Source organism: Apodemus sylvaticus, chromosome 16 (genome assembly GCF_947179515.1).
Source record: "Apodemus sylvaticus chromosome 16, mApoSyl1.1, whole genome shotgun sequence".
In the NCBI taxonomy this organism is placed as follows: domain Eukaryota; kingdom Metazoa; phylum Chordata; class Mammalia; order Rodentia; family Muridae; genus Apodemus; species Apodemus sylvaticus.
In genome coordinates, this window is record NC_067487.1 from 13910560 (window position 1) to 13936198 (window position 25639).

A 25639-nucleotide genomic window follows, 5' to 3' on the forward strand; every position below is an offset into this window, starting at 1 on the left:
GAAAGGAGGGGGAGAGAAAGGGAGAGGGAGGGGAGAGGGAGGGGAGAAGGAAGGGAAAAGAAGGGGAGGAGGAGAAGAAAAAGAAGAGAAGAAAAAGACTAAGATGAAGAAGAACAAGAACAAGAAGAACAAGAACAAGAAGAAGAACAAGAAGAAGAACAAGAACAAGAAGGACAGGAAGAAGAATGAGAATAACAAGAATAACAAGAAGAATAAGAAGAGATTAAAAAAACGAAGTAGCAGCTTCTCAGGAGGTTGAGCCTAAGGAGGGCTAACCAATGGAATTCTCCAGGACAGACAGCTAAAGCAAAGTGAGCCAAGGAAAGCTTAAATGCAAGTAACTCAGGGTATCTGGTTAGGAAGTAACTAGGTAACATTGACGCTTAGGAATATTTGCTCAGTTGTTTTCCTTAAAGCTTGTTGAATAAATCAATAGGTCTCCTCTGCCCAGTCATTGGCTCTTCACCTTTTTGTTAACCAATCAGATAATTGGGGAGCATTTCTTACACCACATTGATACAGAAGTTTCTTCAGTATTCATTATGATGCCCATGTCTAGACTGTATTTCATGGCACAGAAATCACTGTCTTAGTCAGGTTTTTGATTCCTGCACAGAGCACCATAACCAAGAAGCAAGTTGGAGAGGAAATGGTTTATTCAGCTTACACTGCCATATTGCTGTTCATCACCAAAGGATGTCCGGACAGGAACTCACACAGGACAGGAACTTGGAGGCAGGAGCTGATGCAGAGGCCATTGAGGGATGTTATTTACTGGCCTGCTCCCCCTGCCTTGTTCAGCTTGCTCTCTTATAGAACCCAGGGCTGGTACCACCCACAATGGGTCCTACCCCCTTAATCACTAACTGAGAAAATGCCTTACAGCTGGGTCTCATTGAGGCATTTCCTCAAGGGAGTTTTCTTTCTCTGTGATAACTCCAGCTTGTGTTAAGTTGACACACTTATTATCTTAATATACACTGCTCAAGACTAAACCGCATCTTTCCATTTTAGTCCTATAAAAGGCCTTTCTCTTTTATTAATAAACTCTATACAATAAGAACAATTCTAAAAATTATGATAACTGTCAGTTAAAGATTACAATTATAATGTCCAGTCTATATGTATTTGGCAACTTTGGAAAAGGTATTCTAGCATGTGTCCCAACTTGTTGAGTTCAGAGTTCTGTACACAAATCATTTTCTATCAAGACTTACATTTAACAACTAAAATAATCTACTTAGATCTAAAAAATAACTCTTTAAAAGATCTTTTTAAATCCTAAAAAAACTTACGATTAATTGAGAAAGTATAACTATCTAATCTTCAACACCATTAGCCACCAGAAAAGGAAATACTATCACCTGAGTGTGCAGGAAGTATAGAACAAGCAGCTTCCAAAACTATAAAAATGACAGCTGGCTCCCCAGTCATCCAAGATTTCTCTATAATATTGGTGCATCCATGTTCAGCCTTCTTAACAATTATATGACAGACTTTAGTTTTGTGATGCAAGAACTGTGAAGGAATTGCCTACCTTGTCCTTGCATACTTTGGCAGTTGACTTTCCTGTGTCCTGTTTGTCCAGTTTGAACAACATTTTTTTCTACAGTTGAACAAAGGGAAGTTTTTGGACCAATATTTAGCTTGCCACTTTTGAATCACACTGCATAGGGAGGTTCTTCAATGCTCATCATCTTCCTTGAAATAGAAGCCAGATGTTGACATGGCTCACTGCGGAAAAAAAAAAAAAGGCTTTTAATAGCTAAACATCTTTAAATTCCATTTTCTCTAGCTCTCTGAAGTTTTGGGAGATCATCTATCTAAGTATATCTAATTAGATAAATGCTTGTTTTTAGCTATTTGCTATCTGTTCAACTTTGAAAACATCTTTCTGTAACTAACTAGATTAGTAATTAATAACAAATCAGTAAACAATGATTTTCTGCTATTTGAGTTCTTGAAAGTCATTACAATTTATGTCTGTTTAGAGTATATAACCAAACTACGATAGGAATTCCCATTAATGCCATGTGACAGTATGGAATGTAATAATTCCTGAGGACTATGTAGCCTACAACATTTATTAGCTGAACATAGACTTCCATATCTCTGGCTGTCTCAGAGCCATTCCCATGTAGAGCAACCAGTATTCATGCTTCTTGTTTTGTTGTTCTTTCTGGATTCATTGTTCATGTCTGAAGATTTTCAAAAATTTACCCCTGGTCAAATCTATTCTTATTTCTTTTGAAGGGATATATAGTTTTTCTTCTGTAGTTGAAATAAGAGCATATTCTCGTCCCTAATACAACACATTTCCTCTTTTCTATTCTGAGGTTATCACACTTATCACATATTTATGCTGATTTAATTTAACAGTCCTTTCAAAAAATCTAGTCCTTTTTGGCAGCTGTGCTGTCTCACAAGCATTTTAAAAATTTAAAGTCAGGAAAGCATTATCTAAACTGTCTTTGGGAGCTTCCATATTCCCTTCTGTTCTTTGAGATTTCCTTTAAAGCACTGTTAGATTTCTTCATAATTGTTTGACCTGTATGATTGTAAAATATATTCATAACCTTTTATATGCCATAATATATAAAAATTGTTATATTGTTGGGACAGAATTTTCACTGTTCAATCACACCAAATTATTAGTGTAGCAGGAGGTCTGTGATTGAACAGGGAAAAGGGAGGCAGAGGGAATAGTTGCAGAGACAGAGAGCATGTCAGCAGAGAAAGAGAGCCAAGATGGAGATGGACAGACAGGAAGAAGAGCCGGCTCCAGCATGTTTTTTATAGCCACAGGTAGTTTTGATATCATATTTGGGGTAATTTGTCTAATCATTATCAATTGGTTCTAAAATTATTGTATTGAAGTCCATGTGAATTGAGAATTCATTGATACATAAATCTGTTTGGCTTATTATAAACTTCAAGAGTTTTGTTTCTATTGGGTTGGGTGTTGTGAAGGCTGACCACTGACTGAGGGATGGACAGTCACTGTCACTGTGGGGGCTAGCTAGAGAGTTTTGGGGGGCAGGAGTGAGGAAAGCCTGCTGATCTGCCCCCTAACCCCGCGCTGGAGAGTTGGCAGACAGAGAGCATCTGGAGCTTGGAGAGTTGGTAGTTTCATTTTAATATTTCCTGCAACATATTGTAATGAATACGCATATAGAAGCATCATCAGCTTCAATCTGTAAAGGCATTTCAAGATAGTTACCACCACTAATTAATGTTCAACCTAAGAATCAGCCTTTTCAGCATTTAAAGCAGAAGCCGCTTGGAATTCTGAACACGAATCAACTATATGATGTATACATATATACATTTCTTAATTCTCCAAACTCTAGAAAATGAAAATTATAAGCTATTGTGTGACATTGCTTTAGGTAGCATCATTAAGCAGAACTTTTTTAATTATTTTATTTACATTTCAAATATTATCTCCCTTCCTAATTCCCTGTCCATGACCTCCCCACCTCATGCCCCTCCTCTTTGCCTCTAAGAGGGTGCTCCCTGCTCCCACTCACACCTCACATCTTTAACATTTCTCTGGGGCATCAAGTCTCCACAGGATGAAGCACATCCCCTCCCATTGAGCACAGAGGAGGCAGTCCTCTGCTATTATGTAGCAGGGACCACAGGTTAGTTGATACTGTTTTTCTTCCTATGGGGTTATGATCCCTTTCACCCTCTTCAGTCTTTCACCTAATTCTTCAATAGGATTCCTAGAGCTCATTCAATGGTGTCTATAAGTATATCTGCATCAATCTCAGTCAGATGCAAATAGAGCCTCTCACATGATAATGATAATCGTGCCAAGTTCATGACTCCAAGCACATCTTGGCATCAGCAATAGCTGGGTTTGGTGTCTGTACATGGGATGGATCCTAATTTGGGGAGGTTTCTTGATGGCCTTTCCTTCAGTCTTTGCGCCAATTTTTTGTTCCTTTACTTTCTTTAGACAGCAACAAATCTGAGTCAAAATTTTTGAGATAGTTGGGTGGCCCTGTCCCTCATCTGGGGTCCATGTCTATCTACTGGAGGTAGTCTCTACAGGTTCCATCTCCTCATGGTAGGGGATTTCAGCTAATGTCATCCCCATTGGGTCCTGGGAGTCTCTCACATTCCTGGTCTCTGGGACTTTTTAGTGGTTCCTCCTGTACTCCACTACACACAGCTTCATATTTCTATTCATTGTCCTGGCCCTCTGGGCTTCTCTGCTGTCTAACAACATATCTGATCCACAACTTACCTTCCCCCTCCCCTGTCCCACCCAGGTCCCTCCCTCCCTCTGCTTCCAGTGATTATTTTGTTCCCCTTCTAAGTGGGATTGAAGCATCCACACTTGGGCCTTTCTTCTTATTAAGCTTAATGTGCTCTTTGAGTTGTATCATGGGTATTCTGAACTTTTTTGGCTAATATCCATTTATCAGTGAGTACATACCATCTATGTCCTTTTGGGTCTGAGTTTCCTCACTTAGGATGATATTTTTTAGTTCCATTCATTTGCCTGTAAAATTCATGATGTTCACATTTTTAGAAGCTGAGTAGTATTCCATTTTCTAAATAAACTATATTTTCTGTATCCATTCTTTTTTGAGGGACATCTGTGTTGTTTCCAGTTTCTGGCTATTACAAAAAAGATTGCTATGAACAAAGTGGAATACTTGTCATTGTGATACAGTGGAATATCTTTTGGGTATATGCCCAGAAGTGGTATAGCTGAGTCTTCAGGTAGAATTATTTCTAATTTTCTGAGGAACCACCAGATCGATTTCCAGCATGGTTGTACCAGCTTGCAGTCCCACCAGCAACAGGGTGTTCCTCTTTCTCTGCATCCTCACCAGCATCTGCTATGGCCTGAGTTTTTGATCTTAGCCATTCTGATTGGTGTAAGGTAGAATTTCAGGGTCATTGTGATTTTCATTCCCCAGAAGACTAAGGATGCTGAACATTCTTCAGGTACTTCTCAACTTTTTGGAGATTCCTTAGTTGAGAATTCTTTGCTCAGATTTGTACCCCATTTTTTAATTGTGTTATTTGGTTTTCTGGAGTCTATCTTCTTGAGTTCTTTGTATATTTTGGATATTATTCTTCTATCAGATGGAGGATTGGTAAAGATCCTTTCCCAATTCTATAGGTTGCATTTTGTCCAATTAATGGTGTTCTTTGCCTTACAGAGGCTTTGCTATTTCATAAAGTCATATTTGTCAATTGTTGATCATAGAGCCTGAGCCTTGGTGTTCTGTTTAGGAAATGTTCCCCTGTACCAATCAGTTCAAGGCTCTTTTTTCACTTTCTCTTCTATTAGATTCAGTGTATCTGGTCTTATGTGGAGGTCCCTGATTCACTTGGACTGGAGCTTTATAAGGATATAAATATGGATTAATTTGCATTCTTCTACATGCAGACCTGCAGTTAGACCAGAGCCATTTATTGAAGATACTTTCTTTTTTCCAAGGTATGATTTTGGCTACTTTGTCACAGATCAAGTGTCCATAGGAGTGTGGGTTCATCATTTCTGGGTCTTTAATTCTATTCCATTGGTCAATTTGTCTGTCTTTCTACCAATACTAGGAGGTTTATTGTTTGTTTGTTTGTTATCACTATTGATCTGTAGAGGTGCTTGAGGTCAAGAATGATGATTTTCCCCAGAAGTTCTTTTATTGTTAGGAATTGTTTCCACTATTCTGGGTTTTTTGTTATACCATACAAAGTTGAGACTCTTTCTAGCTCTGTAAAGAACTGAGATGGTATTTTGATTGGGATTGCATTGAATATATAGATTGCTTTCTGTAAAATGGCCATTTTTGCTATGTTAATCCTACTGATCCATGAGCATGGGAGATCTTTCCTTCATCTGAGATCTTCAATTTCTTTCTTCAGCAACTTGAAGTTCTTGTTATGCAGACTTTCAATTGCTTGGTTAGAGTTAAACCAAGATATTTTACATTAGTCGTGACTATTGTGAAAGGTGTTGTTTCCCTAATTTCTTTCTAAGCCTGTTTATCCTTTTGTAGAGAAAGGCTAGTGATTTATTTGTGTTAATTTTGTATCCAACCACTTTGCTGTGGTTGTTTATCAGCTGTAGGAGTTCTCTGGTACACTTTTGGGAGTCACTTATGTATACTATCATATCATCTGCAAATAGTGATACCTTGACTTCTTCCTTTCCAAATTTTGTCCTGTTGACCTCCTTTTGCTTTTCTTCTTCTTCTTCTTCTTCTTCTTCTTCTTCTTCTTCTTCTTCTTCTTCTTCTTCTTCTTCTTCTTCTTCTTCTTCTTCTTCTTCTTCTTCTTCTTTCTTCTTCTTCTCCTCCTCCTCCTCCTCCTTCTCCTTCTCCTCCTCCTCCTTCTGCTCCTCCTTCTTTTTATTCTTCTTTTCTTCTTCTTCTCCTCTTTCTCCTCTTCCTTCTTCCCTCCTCTCCCCTCTCCTCCTCCCTCCTCCTCACTTCCATGGTGAACTGCCTCATGCGTCTCCTAAATGGCTTAGAAAAATTATCAGGTTGTATTTGTGTGGGATTTATAATTTGTGCTACACTGATTTTGAAATAGATTTTAATGAATTCATTTATTTCCAAAAAAATAGCTAACAAAGGTTCCCAGCTACCATATATATTTACCAGGTAAAAATCACTGCAAGTGGAAATCAGTGGTAGCAATATTCTTTTATAATAAGTTGAGTAAATAAACTAGAAAGCACTGGTAATTTTTAGTTACACAAGAAAGTCAAAACTATAATATGTAAGTAAGGAAAGAACAAAATTTATTGTATTGTATATTTACTAGTTGATCAGAGGGTTGAGTACACATATCACAAATTATTTTTAAGATCAAGAATTTTATAATGTACTTTATTTCCAATTGATAAATTTGTTGATATAATATGCAATGTATGAAAATATATTTATTGACTGATAATTTTTGTTCTTATATTTATTTTCAAATAATATTCAAAATTATTTATAAAACATAATCTTTAATTTTATGTTTCTCATTTTTTTCTTACCATAAGAGAATACTGAGATAATCTACTGGAAAGCAATAGCTTGATTGTCGCTGACAGATAGAAATCCAGTCCAAAATAGATTATGCTGATTGTTTGGGCATGAAAATCTACCAATATATGCTGTAAAGTACTTGTAATGCAGAAGACCATTTACATTGTGAGCAAGGGGGAAAGATAGAAGGCAGGGAGTTGAGAGTCCAAGAGTCCACCATCTCCTCTAAGGTCACTACCTTCCTATGATAGGAAAACTATCCACTAAGCTCTACTTCTCAAACATACCAATACCTCCTTCAGGCCCTCAAGGAACAAGGCTAGAATTGGAGTCTATAGGAACCATTCAAAATCCATTACATCATGTCAACATAAATGCTCACTTATAGAAAGTATTTAAAATACAGGAAAATACGAAAAAATCAAAATACCAATGTTTACCTTATTTATTATTATTTAAATGGAAGCAATTAAAACATATGTATCTCTGTATTCATGCATACTTGTTTTTGTTTGCTTTGCTTTCTTTTGTTTTGATTTTTTTTTTTGCCAGGATCATATATATATAGTGTGTGTATGTGTGTGTGTGTGTGTATGTGTGTAGTGGACTAGCAAGATGACAAATTGGATAGCAAAATTCTTTTCTTTAAATGTGCAAAGTGCCTCTGTAATCTATATATTACTTATATAATAAAATAATTCTTTTACATTTCATAGTACCTAGCAATGTTAATATTTTATTGCACCATGCTTCTAGAATACCCAAAGTATTAGGTAAGCAGAATTTTAAAGTGCTTTCTGCATAGTTTATAGAAGCAAAGTATTTTAGATTGCCTGTCTTCCTGTCAGTAGAACAATACAGACAAGTGATAAGCCATGGCGTCTGTCTTCAGATATATTTGAGAATATTTTTGTGATACGAAAAAAATTGACCATGTTATCTTGTGGTAGTAAAAACATATTTTATCTCTAGCATATGAATTTCTGCACCATCCTGTGATGACGATGGTAGTTATAACTGCCATAAAATTAGTAAGACAATATCCATGTTCACAGGAACCATGAGGTAATACTGCCACATGTTAAGGATTATAATGCTCAAACACATTGCAAATCTTGGGGTTCTCCATAAGGAGCTTTTTAATACACACATAGTTAAAGATGAAATGCCTTTAAGCCACATGGTCTCTATAGGAAAACACATAAAACATTTGTGGTAAGTAGTTATGAGCAGGCACTTATTTCTATTATATTTTATTTATGTGCCTAGTGTATGTGAGGTGCTTTTTACCCTGTGGTAAATCAAACTGTGTAAATGTCTTTGCTAGCATTTGCTATAATTTAATTGTATGGCAATCTTGAATCATCAACATTGCTCAGAACTGTTGAAGTTATCCCTGGTTCTTCCTCTCAGCTCCATGCTCTCAAAAATAAGACTCAGACCAAAATAAATTTACAAATACCTTGGTCATATAGCTAGGCTCTTCTCTGACTGCATCATAATTTAGATAACCCAGTGATGTTTTAGCCTACATTCTGCCACATAGCTGTGTATTTCTGCTCAGGTGCTGCTTGCCCTCTCTTCGCATCTTCTGCCTGGCACATCTCCCTCTCCTTTTTCGTTCTTTCTTTGTATACGTTTGCATGATGTATAACCTAGGTGCTGTGGTTTGAGTGAGCACTATCCCCCATGGGACATTGTATCTGAAGAGTAGGGCCACGTTTGGAAGTCCTGTGTGAGAAGAGTATAAAATCCTTATAAGATGGGAATATGCTAAAGCAAATACAATCCTGAGGGTGGTTTTTAGTGCTAACAGTCTAACCTCTGTTTGCTTTTATTTTTTCTGCTTTTTGTGTTTGGAATAAAATACGATCTCTCAACATCCTATTTCTGACATCTCTCCCTGCCATTAAGGATTCTCACTTTGGAACTTTAAGCCACAATAAACCCTTTCTTCCCTAAGTTGCTTTTGGTGACAGAATTTCTCACAGTAAGAGAAAAGTCCATACACCAGGCCAGCTTCAAGCATGGTCATTTCGACCACAGCCACCTGAATACTGGGACTGTCAATATGATACATCAACTCCTTGTTAGGCATACCTCTTATTTGCATCTAAATTCATAAAATGTCTCTTAATAAGCAGTCTCTAAGTTAACTTTTCTCTGTGGCGAGTATGTTTGTCTCTTAGCTATAACTTTCATTTTTATGTCTGCAATTTCTTAAAAAATAATGTAATGAGTCTGGGGAGATGGATCAGCTATAAAGAGCAGTGGCTACTCTACCAGATGACCCTGGTGTGATCTTCAAGAGCAACAGAATGGCAAACAACCATCTGTAACTCCAGTCTCAGTTGACCTAACATCCTGATCTGGTCTCTGTAGGGACAGCACACAAATTGCAACAAAACATTTCTATAAATAAAATTTAAACATATTAAAGCAGCAACAGCAAACATTTTATAATGATAAGTATCACTTCTATATTTAAAGAAACTCCTATGACTTTTACCTCAACACATCAAGTTATGTATTCTTATCAAAGAATAAAAATATACATAAGTGGAATGGGAGATGGGATGTAGCAAAGAGGTATAATACTTGCATTCCACATGCACAAGTCCCTCGATTTGATCTCAAAATATACAAATAACCTAAAACACAGAAACACTATTCTTCCACCTCAGGTCTTATTCTTAAATTCCCTTAAAAGAGAAATTGACAGCTACCTTTACATAAACTCTAACATAATAAGCTTTGTCATCTATATTATATCCTAATGAACTGTCTTTCTTACAGAGATGTAAGTAGTCAATATTATAAATATTTAAGAATTATTATGTACAATGTATAATTATATGTATAAATAATCACAAATGTTTAAGATGCAATATAATTTATATGATATATGAAAGTAGATTATTTTAGATTGTGCACTTACCAAAAGTTTTTACCAGTGTTCTAAAAAAGTACAAATATCTGTGTTGGTTTTAATTATTCATTGTAGTGTTTGAAATCAGCTCAGTACCTCAAGAAAAGCACTCTACCATTGAGTTAGCTCCAATCTCCCTAAATAAAAGCCTTAATGGAAGAATCATTACACTGTAAAATGCACCACCTTATTTTCTACTATGGTCCATTTATACATCTGGGTAATACTATCTCAAAACACTGTAATTACAGTGTAGCATTAGATAAATAAAAATCCCTGTGGTGATATTATATTTAAATTCTCATTTCACTTCCAACTCTGTGTCTTCTATATTTATTTGATTTCTTTATTTACTTATTATTTTAACCTACTGAGTAAAGTGAGTGCTGCCCACATGAACATTGGCATGGGATCATCTACTGGGTCATGGGCAGCCATGGTCAGGGAAGCTTCTCATTACAGTAGATAGTGGTAACTTCAGAAATATATTACTGTTCAAATTGCTGAGAATGAGTGACTGATGCTACACACCCTCACCCATGGATGGGACATTGTAATCAACCCTTGCTCTCCTCTAAGTCTCAGGAAGCCTCACTGAAGAGTGAAAGGAGGGAAAGAGTGTAAGACCTGGAGGATGAGGAGTGGCATAAAATCTGTTCTTTTGGACATGACACACTGCTGCATGTGTGAACTCATAACAGCTGTGGATGCCTACATGAGAACTACCCAAGCTCACTTTTACAGCATGCCCCTGCTTTTCTCAATAACTTATTAAACACCTAATCCATTAATTTGTGAATTAATTACTCAATAAGACCAAGTCTGAATGTAAGAGTCACACCTTTAAAGCTGACCTTATCATGGAAGAAAGGAGTGGACATTAGATTTCAGCATGAATTTTTTCAGGGAATGAAAGCTACAACAGCAGTACAATTAGTCAATAACCAAAAGCTTAAAGTCTTATTTTAAGAACTAACACATTACCTTGGTTAGAAGTATATGTGTGCCACAACTCTTATTGTAATCCTAAAACTCAGTGTTCAGACTTTTAAATTAAATCAATCAGATAAATGATATAATGGATAAATATGGCAGTCATTTCAGTCAAAACATATTGAATATAAATTCATGTTATTTATGGTTATGATTTTATTTTGTTATGCTTAAAGATTATTATTAATTACACAGTAAAAGCATTTTTATTTAAATATCAGTAAATGGCCTGATTTTTTCAACTTTTAGATAATTGACTTGAGAATTCTTTATGCACATTAATGCATTTTTAATCTGATATTTTAAAAAAGATAAGATTCTATGGAAAGTCAAGTAAATATTAAAAATCTATCATTACCAAAACTGAATAAATTATATTAATGAATGTTTATAGTGTTGTATAAGCTAGATAAGCAAAATTTATAATTTTATAAATTTATGATATTAAAAATAGTGCCAGTGAGATGACTTAGGTGGTATAAATCCTTGCTAAGAAAACCTTGTGACCTAAGGTTGATCTTTGAAGCCCACTTTAAAAATGACACTAGAGACATAGCACATTGAAGTTGTCCTCTGACTGACATAGCTTCCATGTCATACATGCCTGCACATACAGTGTTTATGCACAACACAGTAATGATGAAAGCCAAGAGACCTTGCCCAAAGAAAGGATGAAAATTGTGAGAACCATGGTTCTTGGAGGACAGGATTGAACTGATGTCTTCTGATGTGACCAAATTGTACTTATGAGTTCACAGCAGCCCTGGGTTCCTGTTTACAGAGAACACCTACCAGAACAAGCCAGTCAACACTCTAGCATGGCAACAAGGAGGAATGTATGACTCCCCAGCCTTATCAGAGGAGCTTACACATGGATTCTGGGGAGATATAGCCAATGTTATTTAGGAATGTGACACTTATTGAGTCAGCCATGTTTCAGTTGATGATCTCATGTCCTTGAGTAGAAGAGAAGGCAGATGATGAGGCTCAGAGGAGGAGTTCTTGCTGAGCACAGACAAAGTCATACTCAAACCAAAATAAAATGTATAAATAGAGTAAAATCCACAATATTCCTGTATTACTATTTAGTAAAATAATTAATAGTTATGTTTTTGTTGTTTCACTAATTGAACAACTTATTGACATTTATTTGTGTTTCTTCCTAGTTCAAATAACACTACATTCACTCAAATTATATTAGGAGATAACATTGAGCAAAAATTTTAAAAGATAGCTTTATGCAGTGTAGTAAATTGGATGTTTAATTACTTTCAATATATCCAGTTGAATTTATAAATTAAAATAGCATTAATATGCTGGCAATAATAATTAATCATACATTTTGATTTGCTATTTGGAAAAGTGTTTATATTTTTCATTTCTCTCTGAAGAAAATGAATATTAATTTTAAAGACAAATTTTATTGAAATTGTTTTGAAAAATTAAACGCATTATTTTAAACTGTAGTCACTTTTGAGGTTTTTTTTTTTCTCCTAGTCTCTAAAATGGTCATGCTGTCAGTATGAGAAAAACTCATGAGTACTCACAATTATCTAACTCAGTATACTTTCTAATGTAATACAGTTTTAGTCTTGTCATCATTTGGATAGCAAAATAAATGACATATTTGAACTGAAAAATATAGAAATTGTTTTGTGTGGCTAATCAACAGTAATGTTAATTCAGCCAAGCTGAGTGTAGAGAATACCAACCAAGTACATGAATCCAGATAAAATACGTTTATAGAGCTGAAGCCCAAAGCTCATAAAGATAGCAAGTCAATACGGCCTGCAGGCCACACTGGAAAAGACTATTATATCTGTCGTAGATTGTATATAATTACAGTGGATGGCTGTTAACACAGCTATGAAGTCATTAGGAGATCAGGTGAAATTAATTCTGTTGGAACATAAACCTCCAAAACACGTTAAAGTGTTGCTGTCTCTATTTCAGTGCCCTCGAGCAACCCGACTTCTATGAATGCACGATGGTAATTGTTAGAAATGAGTCTAGCTAAAAAAAAAAAAAAATCAATGAACTATGGATTTGATAAAGTCATTCATTAATTCTAGATTCATCTTCCAAATTAAACCTAATTTGATAATTCATGTCAATTTAACTTCCTTTGGCAAGGATTAGTTACTACTTCAAATTACTATATTCTATCATTTTATTGCATATGTGGTCTGGAATTTAATAACTTTTAATTTGTGATTTATTAATTTTAACCAAAATATTGTTCTCCCTATCTTTGTGGATTATGTACACCGCTTGAATGAGTTCCACTTCTATAATCATGACTAACTGCCAATGAGCATATTCCCTTTAGGAAACTGTTAGGGGGTCACTGTACTAATAAACGTATGACATCATGAACCTGAACATTGTCTATGTGCTTGCTGTACACATTTCCTTTCTTCTAATTCTCCAGTATCTATGTTTGTAATTTGCCAGCAGATGGCTTTTTCCATCTGTATGCTAAATTCTATTAAATAGTAACACAATAGATGATGCAAAGTAGTAAAATGTTTGTTCTTCATAGGCACATTGATAATAGAGCATACTGTATTGAGTTGTATCTCAACTGTAATGGGTTAGCCTAACGCTGCTTGTATTTTAATGTTAATTTTGGGACCCTAAGACTGCTTTCCCCAAGGGCAAGAAAGTCTACACACATACATTAAGTCACCCTGTACCTAAGTTATTTCTGATTGGTAAATAAAGATGATAACAGCCAGTATCTGGGCAGAAGGGTCATAGGTGAGGTTTAGGTTTCATGGAGTTGGAGTTAGTGGAGAACTATGAGGAGAAAAAGAGTGCAGGAGGAGGAAGGAGAAGAAGCCATGGCTCCTGACGGATGCCCAAATGGAGCTAAGACCAGCCCAGATAAAGCATAGTAAGCAATATCTCGGGTTTATAGAACAGAAAGTAGATTCTAACAACTTAGAAAGTAATATCCGTCCAGCTCTTGTGTTATTTAAAGCTTATTGTAAATATAAATGCTGTGTCTTTTCATCTGTAAACTTAAATAGCTAAGGTGGGGTAGAAACCTTGGACCAGGATTTAAATACTGTATTTTCTTTCTTTCTTTCTTTCTTTCTTTCTTTCTTTCTTTCTTTCTTTCTTTCTTTCTTTCTTTCTTTCTTCCTTCCTTCCTTCCTTCCTTCCTTCCTTCCTTTCTTTCTTTCTTTCTTTCTTTCTCTCTCTCTCTTTCTTTCTCTTTCTCTTTCTTTCATTCATGCTTTCTTTTGCTCTTTCTTTCTTATTTTTTTATTAATCATTCCATTTGTTTGCATCACAAATGATATTCTACTACCTGGTTACCACCAACCCCCCATTCCATGATATCCCACTTCCTGGTTACCCCTCCACAAACCTCCCATCCCCCCTCTGCATCCCCCTCCCCTTTCCCTGTATGAGGATACTCACCCACCCACCCACACTCTCCCACCCCACTGCTTCAGCACCCCATAGCTGGCACATCAAACTTACCCCCGACCAAGGGCCTCCATGCCTATTGCTGTCAGGTAAGGCCATCCTCTGCTACATATGTATCTGGAGCCATGGATCCCTCCAAGTACACTCCTTGGTTGGTGGTCTAGACACTTGGAGAACTTGGTGGTAAGGCCAGCCTATGCTGTTCTTCCAATGGGGTTACAATCCCCCTCCCCTCCTCCAGTTGTTCCACCAGCTCCCTCACTAGGTTCCCTGAAGTCAGTTTGATGGTTGGCTCCAAGCATCCATATCTGCACTGGTCAGTTGTTGACCCAGACCTCCCAACGAACTACTACACCAGGTTCCTGTCAGCAAGGCCCTCTTACTGCAACAGTTTGGGGTTGGTTCTGTAGATATGGATCCCAAGGTGGGGCAGTCCCTGATTGACCCTTCCTTCATCCTCTGCTCCATTTTTTGTCCCTGTTCTTCCTTTGGACAGGAAAATATCTGGTTAAAAACTTTGAGATGGGTGGGTAGTCCCATCCTTTTCCCAGGGGCAGTGCCTATCTACTGGAGATGATCTCTGCAGGTTCTATATCCCCCCTTTCTGTCCATTTCAGCTAAAGTCATACCCATTGAGTCCTGGGAGCCTTACATTTCCTTGGTTTCTGGGACCCTCCAGTGGCTATTCCATGTTCTGTTTTTTCATCAAATTGTAAAAATCTTTCACCTTTTATTTCTATAACATTCAATTAACATCATAACATCTCCTTAGTGTTAAATATTATACTTCAATGAGGATTGAATAATAAAAAGAAAGTACTGCCATTTGTAATGTATTGAGAAAGACAGATGATCTAAAATAAAAAATAAGGTGAACATGCTAGAAATAAGTGGGTACATTTTTTAATGTCTTATCAGCATCTATATTTGGATCTATAGCAAGAGAAGAAGAGTTAAAGAACATCAGCAAGTACCACTGGTTAGATTTCTTGCACTCATTAAAAATCCAATTAAGATATGAATATTATAGATTTGCCTTGTTATTAACTGTAAAGACATCAGACAATAAGAATAACTTCACTGAAGTGTGTGTGTGTGTGTGTGTGTGTGTGTGTGTAAGGAAATAAGAAGCCCAAGTTTTCCAACTCCTTTTGCCATACTGTGAGAACAAAACATGCTTTTGCACATCAAAATTAAGTAGATATAAAGAGTGCTCGCAAACTACTCTTCAGAAAGGACCAGATGGTATTATTCCAAATACTTGAAATAATTATTGCTTATTTTATTGACAATATCATACATAAAATGATTTTGATCAAGTCTATTACCATTACCTTCTATCTAATTTCTTCCCTGTCGACCAACCAATTATCATCAAATAGGTGTAAGGAACACATATGGAGCAAGAGTGACCTTTCAGAGGTCACATACAAAGAAGGAGACAACTTCTTCCTTCCCTCATGTCAGTCAATTGCCAGTATCTTCTCAGCTAGGGGTGGGACTTCATGAGCTCCTCCTAGCCCATGTAGGTATTTGGTTGGTTTAATAATGAGTAGGTCTTCCTCTCGCAGACACAGCCACATTTATTCATGTGTGCAAGAACTTGTGCTGGGAACAGATTTTTCTCATTCTGAGTTGTTGTTTGACAGGGCTCCAAACACATCTCCAAATGTCACATAAGTTTTATAAGTCAAAGTTGGGCCCACCAAAGATTTTCTAGCTTTAAAGCAAACATAGAAGGAGATTAGAACAGAGCAGAGCTGATGCAAATATTCCTTCTTGTCAGTCCATCATGAGTCTTCCCAGAAGCAGAATGGAAATGGAGAGGCGGTCCTTAATGCTGAAATTGAATGCAATCACCTTTGACTGCTCTCACGTTAGCCCAGTCTTTAGTGTCTTAAGTCTGGAACTGAAATGCAGGACTCAGCCCATGTTCCATGAACCCCCACATTCATATGCTTCTTACATTTATACTCTCTGTCCCTTTACCTGGCTTTGCACTTTGTCTCTGGCCCAGCTCCACAGCTCATGTACTTGCTATTCAGCATAATTGGCTTTCTCCCAGCAAGCTCTGAAGACATGGTTATGTGTTAGAGCCTAAACAATGGATCCCAGATTTTCAGTTGTCCAATAAATCAAATTTACAGTAGAAAAAGTTTGATTTATTTGCGCTCTCATAGATAAGAAGAGAAATTTATTTTGCTTTCATTAAATTAACTTATATATTAGGGAAAATCTATTTTAGTTAAAGTGAAACCTCCTTTTCTCACCCATTTCTGATCAGACTTGTTTCGTTCATTATTTCTCTGCCTGTGGAAGAATAAGGGTTCTTTAAGACAACATTCAAGACAAAAAGCCATCTTTACTGTGTGGTCTCATTTTACCTCGCTATGGTTGATGATATCTGTGTTCAAAGCAGCAGATGCCAGATGCCTGACTTCTTTATGCTCCAATCATAGCTCTTATAATGAAGAGGAGCAGTGTGCTGATACCTTCTGCCCTGGTGTCCTCATCTCCTGCCAGAATGCGATATTAATGACCAAAAACTTTGCCTATGAAATATGCCCCCAAGTCCTCTCTGTTATTCTCTGAACTCATGTGGCTTAATTATGTTACCTTAAATCTCATTAAAGCAGTCTCTAGTTTCTACTTCCTGTAGAGTAACCTCCATTTCTGTTGCTATCTTTAAACACCTCTCCTTTCTTACTCACTGAGTGTGAGGCAAAATCACAGATCTATGTATTTCTCTAGTCAGAGAACCACAATCCAAAAGGTTCTACTTGTTACTGGGAATTTTACATCAAAGTTCCACTATCTCCAAATAACCTTGGCTGAGGGTAAGAGGAACAAAAGACTATCATACCTTGTTCCAGATCACATCCTCAAATCACTTGTATTTGTTAATTCAGATGGATGCCTACTAATTTACTTTTATATAAGTTAAATATCAATTCTGGGAAAAATATCCTACAATAAAGATAAATAGTTCTTGCACAAAATCTTTTAAGCTTTCTATGATTTTCTCTGGAACTCAAAATATACTTTTCCATACAGTATTTCCTAAATATTTATATGAAAAATAGCACAGTAGCACAAATAGCAATGCAAATCTGACTTCACCTTATCTTTTGTAATTTATTTCTGTACATTTTGTCTTCTAGACTATGTCATGGGTTCAACAGAAATATTTTTGACACATGTTTATAATCAACACAGGTTTCACTAAAGATGTATGTTTGAAATCAGTATTTTACTTATATAAACTTTTTAAACTGATTTTACTTATATAAACTTTTACTAAAATATAAACATTTAATGTCATCAATTATCAATATTTATGCACTTTGTAATTATAGAATGATCAGTGAATTACATGATTTTGTGTATCTTCTATCTTACCACAGTGGTATAACATTTTCTGTATCTTTGTATGCCACATACATAGGCATATTTACAATCATACATATCAAAAATATTCATGTGCATGCATGTTTATGTATGTGTACATACATGGGCATGAACACATGCAATGTAAATTTTCATATATTTATAAAGTACACAGGCAGTGAGGCTGAAGTTACAGCTTGGTAGTTACACATTTAATGATTGTGTGAAGCCCATCATTCAAACATCAACTCTGTTTTTGAAAAGTAAATAAATACTACATAATAGCCAAATATTATCCAAGGTTGACTTTGTGTGACAGAATAGGGGAAAATAAATGATCATATTCATGGCCCTAGCATTTGTGCTCGTTCTTTGCAAGATATTATAATCTATATCGTACCATGATGAATATGTGAATAAATCTCAAAAAGAGTGAATTGTCTACCTTGTAGACAGCAGACATTGGCATAAATACTCTGGATGACTCTAAATCCACAATCTGCCAGGATAACAGCATTAAGGTTCTTATATCTGACTGGAGACTAGATTTTTCTCCTATTCTGTATGTAATAAATAACATCTTCAATATTATCAACATTATCTTTGTGCAACTATAGCAGAAATCTTAGGAAATCAGCCTTAGGAAAACTGAATATAAGAAAAATACCACCCCTTCACCCAAAAAATGACAAATATGGAAGAGTTGATAACACTATCCCTTACATATGTATGGTTATCAAAGTAGATATACAACTGTTTATTCTTCCTACTATAATTCCCTTTAATATGAAGCCTTATATCTTAGAAAGAGCAAAGGACAGAAAATAAAGAGCTATTTAATTAAAATATGATTATGCTGAAATAAGGTAGTTCCACAGTCCCATGACTGTAGTTGTAGTTAGTGAAGAGGAGACAGAGATGCAAGTAGAAGCAAAAAGGCATGAATTTAATCTGCAAACTCAGTAAGTGCAATGTGTATAACCAAGCTCCTGCAAGGAGACAAGGCTAGGGTCTTTCTAGAGATAGAAAAATACCTTGCTAGAACCTTGTCTTGTTTTGTTACCTAAAGTCTCCTTGAAGAATGACTTTCATAGTCCTAGAAGGCACTGTGCGTGCTGCCAAGAGAGGCAGGCAATCAGTAACTCTACCTCCTTTTGTTGATTAGGAACCATAGCAATGCACCGAATTGTAAGCTATCCCCAAGCATGAATAGCACTTATTTCTTGGCAGTAGCCATCAGCTGCATGTCTGGACACCAGGTCCACTTAACACAAGGCAAACCATGCCTGGTACTATAAGCACAGCCATCTATACATGGCTAGTGTGACCATGAGTCTTAGGGGGAGGCCATTCTACTGGCATTTTGCTAAACAAGCATAATTCCTAATTGCATTCTAAATACTTATCTTTATCATCACCTATAAACTTAAATCTCACTCTCTAAAAAAGTTCCTTTTATAGTCATTGGAGACTATTAATGGAATCCACTAGCTCAAAATGCAGCCATTGGCTGATGGTGGCATGGCCAGCTCCAAATGTTACATCTACAAAACAACACCTGTGCATCATGCTCATAAAACTTTGTAGAAGAGACAGGAATACAAAAACCAGAGAACCAGAAAGTTTACTGTGAGACTATATGTTCAAGCCATGGCAGGGAAGCTATATCCATGAAATCTCAACCAGTGGCTGCAGAAACATGGTTTGAATAATTCTAATAGCAGTTGACACACATGCAGAAATGGGGAAAAAAATCTATTGGTGCTGTACCTTTTAGTGAAAAAGTAGACAACATAATGAATGAGAGATGAAAACTTGGTCTTACCCCAAGACTAGTCCCCTCCTTGGTTAGGTTAGCTCTAAAAACATACATATGGAAGTAACACTGAAAAGACTCAACAGGTTGTTTTTATTGATTTGTTTATATCTACATGAAACAACTTTTTTAAAAAAAGAGTCTCTGAATTAGGAGAGAGGGGCTCAGACATGAAAGCTGTAAGAGACAGGAAGCAGATAAGTGAAGTAATAGATTATGTTTAATTAAACTACTTCATCTAACTAAGAAATAAAATAAAAGTTATGCCTTTTAATTGTAACTGCTTTATATAGATACCTAACTCTCAGACACACATTTACTATCATATTCCTATATAATTGACATAATCTTATACTCTACATCAGGATATACCTCAAAAAGGTAAGATTAACAATAGCATTGATTAAGAAAATTCCATGAAGCAATACATAATTGAAACTATAAACCAAGACTAAGAGCTAAGTAATAAATTTTTCTACAAAAATTATTGTAAATACAGTATTACATACAATAACATGATGATATAAAGAGAGACAGGCAAGGAGATAACCAGCAAAAGGACTTATACTCAAGTTATAATAGGGTGATAAAGAGACGAGCTGATCTCAAGATACCATGTTTGTGGGGTCATTCCCTATTGATTTTTCATATGTATATCGAGACTGGAGTTATATTTATTTTAAGGCAAAGAAAAATTTGGCCCTATGTTTCGACTGTGAAATCCATTGCTTTTGACAAGGTTGCATTCATCTATGACAAGAATGTGGAGTTGATTCCATGTCAGACAAATTTAGTAGTAGCTGAAGCACAAGCAAAGGTAGATACCATGTATTCCTTTCTGCCATGTAGGTGCCAGCTATGAGGGCCTAAGATTCCATTTGTCTGGTTTATATATGTCCCTTCCTTAATTCTCTCTGTCCCTTCCTATTTGTCTTTTCTTCTTTTCACCTTTCTTAAAATATTTTTCTCTTCCTATAACACTGCTTCAATTTCCTTGCATATTTTGATCATATGTTACTTTAGAATTTTTATGGGACACTTGTGTGTGTGGGCAAACAGGTCTCTGATTATCATGTCTGCTCTGGGACTCTTTTCCTTCTGTTGGTTTACCTTTGTCCAATTTCTCTGTGATGGTTTTTGTTTTACTATGCTATATTTTATTTTGTTACATTTTGTTGCTATCTCATAGAAGTCTGTTCTTTACTGATGAGAGACGGAAAGAAAGTGGATCAAGATAGGAGAGGAGGTTGGAGAAACTGGAAGAAGTAGAGGGAATCTGTAATCATATATACTGTATGAGATAAAAATCCAATTTTAATAAAAGGTGGAAAAACAAAGTGCTTTGACAGAAAAAGAAAATAAATTTAAAACTTAGTGTCTTTTTTTTTTAACTTATTCATGTTGCCCTCAGTAGATTATTTCCCCCTGCTCTTAAAAGCCATTGAAAGTATTAAACTTTTGTATTAGCCACTTTTCTTATTCCTGGGTCAAATACCTGTCAAAGCAACTGAAGGAAGGGTTTATTTTAGCTCATAAATTCGGAGTCTTCCTATCATGGTGTAGAAGGCAAGGCCTTAGAAGTGTGAGATGCTGCTGTCATTTTGTTCTCTCACAGTCAGAGATGAAAGCACTGGAGATGCCCAGATTCCTTCTCCCAGCCAAGTATCAGTCTGTCATCCAACCTTAATTAACCTAATCAAGATAATCCCTCACAGCTCTTTTCTGGACAGACTGAATGCACTTAAAGCGTTCGGCTTTGTTCTTTGCTCTCTGTTATCATTGATAATGTGGCTAAAACTCACTGATAAGTGGATATTAGCCCCAAAGCTCAGAATACCCAAGATACAACTCACAGACCACATGAAGCTCAAGAAGAAGGAAAACCAAAATGTGGATACTTTGATCCTATTTAGAAGGGGGAATCAAAATACCCATGGCTCACAGCCAACCAATAGAATGAGCATAGGGTCCCCAATGGAGAAGTTAGAGAAAGGACCCAAGGGGCTGAAAAGGTTGGATCCCTAGAGGAGAAATAATAATATGTACCAACTAGGATCCCTAGAGCTCCCAGGGACTAAACCACCAACCAAAAAGTACACATGGAGGGATCATGGCTCCAGCTACATATGTAGCAGAGGATGGCCATTTCAAACGCCAATGAGCGGAGAGGCCATTGGTCCTATGAAGGCTGGACACCCCAGTCAGTGTAGGGGAAGGCCAGGTCAGGGGAGTAGGAGGAGGGGAGGTTGTTAAGCAGGGGGAGGGGATTGGGGGTTTTGGAGGGGCAACAAGGAAAGGGGATACCATTTGATATGTAAATAAAGCAAACATCAAATAAAAGACAGAAAATGTGGCTGAAAGCTGAGAAAGGATCCATACGTAAGACACAAGGGTGAATATTGTGGAGGTAGGATGGTAAGGAGGGAGAAGCTGACTTGGGGCTACAAACTCAGACTTAGTGTTTATTACCATTTTGGGTTTGGAAAAGTGGTAGCGTTTTTTTATGTTACACCCTCATTTTTAATATGGGGGTAGTAAGACAACTCAGCACGACTGAAATGGAAAGGCTCATGTGGTCCAGCTGGCGTTCTTTGCTGGTCATCAGGTTGCCATTGTCATTGGTAAACTAAGGCTCATTGGACATTACAAGCCAATGCTGCATCGGCCAACACACCCTACACAGCAACTGGGCTTAGTGAGATGATTAGACACTCAGCCAAAGCTGAAGACATTCCACAGTGAAAATGTATCCAGGTATTTATTTGCTTTTGTTTTGAAAACCAAATGACAGCCGGGCGGTGGTGGCACAGGCCTGCAATCCCACCCAGCACTCTGGGAGGCAGAGGCAGGCGGATTTCTGAGTTCTAGGCCAGCCTGGTCTACAGAGTGAGTTCCAGGACAGGCAGGGCTACACAGAGAAACTCTGTCTCGAAAAAAAAAAATCCAAAAAACAAACAAACAAACAAAAAAAAACAAAACAAAAAAAAAGAAAGAAAAGAAAAAAGAAAAAAACCCAAATGACTCTTGTCTCTTAAGTAGAGATATTGTATGCAATATGGATTCATTTTATCTTTGGGTCCATTTTACATGTTACATATGAATAACTCTATTTTAAAAACTCATATAGGCAGAGGAACAGAGATTTCTTGTTAACTAGAGGGCAGATCACAAATAAATATCTGAAAACACATCATCTTTTTAAATCTCTCTGGTAACAAAAATATGTGAGCCTGTTTTATGTGTCCGGGATTTGACTCACACTCAGAACGGTCAGAATGAGCTGAGCAAGACTGCTTAGAAACACCAGACTCTTCTCTATGTCTATCTCTATCTTCACTAAGGAGCTGGAAGGAAGACTGAACTAAGTAGAACTCATGACGTCGTTAATAACGATCTCTCCTTTTAAAAAAAGCTGAAAAATATCACCAGGCCACAGCCTGTGTGCCATGTGACCTGGAAATCATGGCAGCAGAAGCTATGGCAGAGAGAGCTATAGCTGATACCTCAGCAAAGAATAGAGTGACAAAGAAACAACTAAGAAAGGAGGTTATAGCCTAAAGGACCGGACCTCACGGATATATGCCATATGTCAATGCCTGCATAATGGCCTCCAAATGGGAGAACTACCTAGGTAACAAGCATGAAAATGAAGACTCTTAGGGCACATTAACTATTAAACATTTCTATGCAGTGAAGTCTTCGTAAACAGTTTTTAATAAATATATGAATATATTAGTTGCAAATTGTATCTGATATAGCATGTACTCGCAAATTGAGTACTGTTAACTTTAGACAAGCTTCAATTTAGTTTCAAATTGTTAGTGTCAATAAGACTTTCTGCACGAAAACAGATAAATTTGTAAGAATTTGCATGGTGATATTTTTCAAAAATGCATATCAGTATTTTACTTATATATTCTTCTCTGTTTTATGTTACACACAAATAATTATGTTTCAGCATTAAGTTCTTGGTATTATAATATCAATATTCGAAAATATTTTGTGCAAAATATTTTGATCAGATTAATTTTTCTTCCCACAAGTCCTCCCAAATCCTCCTCATCTTCCTGCCTACTTAACTTCATGTCTGTTCTGTCTCTCTTAAATAATCAAATGTCAGAACAAACTAAACCTCAATAAGACAAAAATGCTAAGAAAAATACTAACAGGAAAAGGATAGATAAGTATTTTTTAAACAGGAAAAGACTCAATTAGAGCATTTATTGAAGATTCCTATGCCTATGTTTTTATCCATTTACTTTTACTGAGACATTACTTTCAGACCCTACGTCTGTCCCAATAGACAATTTTTTGTGCAACTACTGGGTAAATTAATATGTAATAAATATGAGAGCATGTTGAATCTGAAAATTAAAACTGATTTGAAACCACAATTCTCCTAGAAAGTCTATCCTCATCATCTAACAATCTAAAGAATCTGTAAAGAAAAATATTTATGTATGCTTTGGTAGAAGGGACCTTATTTAGAATAATGGAGTGTGAAATCTTTGATATATTAATTAAAATTTTTGCAAATGTGATATTTCAATTCAATGGAAGAGACATTATCTAAAAGTGAGTTGAAAATTGGCAAAGATTCTTTGTCCATGTCATTATTGGTACATAATTATCAAATAATATGTCAGAAATAAAAGTTAATTGTGAATACTTATTTAAAACATCTAGTTCAGTCACATGACTCTAACAAAACAATAAACGATGTCTTTAGAGGCCATTTTCCTAATAAGACATGACATTTATGTCACACTGAAAATTGCTCATCATACCAGCTCAAGGCAGGTCCACAGCAGTATTAAGAGTCGGCTTGTGGTGGTTTTATGGTGTTTTGTCCAACTTGTAATTGCATAAATTTCAAGAAAGTGAAAAGGCCTCTAAGTAAATTAAAATGCATAACAACTCAAAGAATCAAATAAAAGAAAACAGAATGCAAACTGGCTGTTTTCACAATGTTGATAATAGATTTGTTTAAGGGCACTGACAGCACAAATGGTTTTCATGTTGTCAAGAGGGCAGGCACAGGTTGTGGAAGCCTGTGGCCTCACAAAGAGGAGCAGGAGGGTTCTAATGGCTGATTATCTTAAGAATGAAATAGGAAAATCTATAAAATCACATGATATATTTACATTATTAGAATTGAAATTAAAAATAATTAGCATGAATTTATGAATATATATATGTGTGTGTATATATATACAATGTCAATGTATACACACACACACACACACACACACACACACACACACATATATATATATATATATATATATATATATATATATATATATATATATATATATATTCTCAGGACTCCAATCTGATGATGAGCCTCACCTACAGAAGGTTGGGGAACTGGCTGCTGAGAAGAACTTCCTCCATAGGGAAGATGATAGAAGCTAATGTAGTGATGCCCACAAGCCACTCTTCAGTGCTCTAGTTCATTTATCATACAGACCCAATTGTCAGTAATTCACCTTCCAATTTAAGTCTGTTTTTATTCTGCAGATTCACACTTCATACATGCATACTCTCTGGCTCTGAACTGGACTCTGTCAACTTCCTAACCTGTCTGGTCCACAGGTTTGTGCTGTATCCTATAGATTTTTAGAAATGAACAATTACATTTTAAAAAAGTGGTATGCTACATTCTGAACCTAAATGTAGAGTTATGTTCTTATCTCTAAACCTAATTACCATTTTCTATTCATGAGCCATCCTCACACAGTAATAAAGAGTTCATTTAATAATGCCCTCTAGTATTCTCTTGGAAAAATAACATTTAAAATAATTTCACATACAAATATTTAAACGAATAATCTGCATTATTAGCAAATTCGGACTATAAAGTATGTGTATTTTACTTTTGTTGGGAAATAAAGGTAAATAGTATAACAATGGATAGTATTGATTGTCAACTTGACCAAATCTAGAATCACTCAGGAGACAAATTTCTGAATGTGTCTGTAAGGGGGGTAGATATCAGACTTATTTATTGAGCTGGAAAGACTCACCCTAAATGTGAGCCTCATCATCTCATCCTCTGGGGTCCTGGGT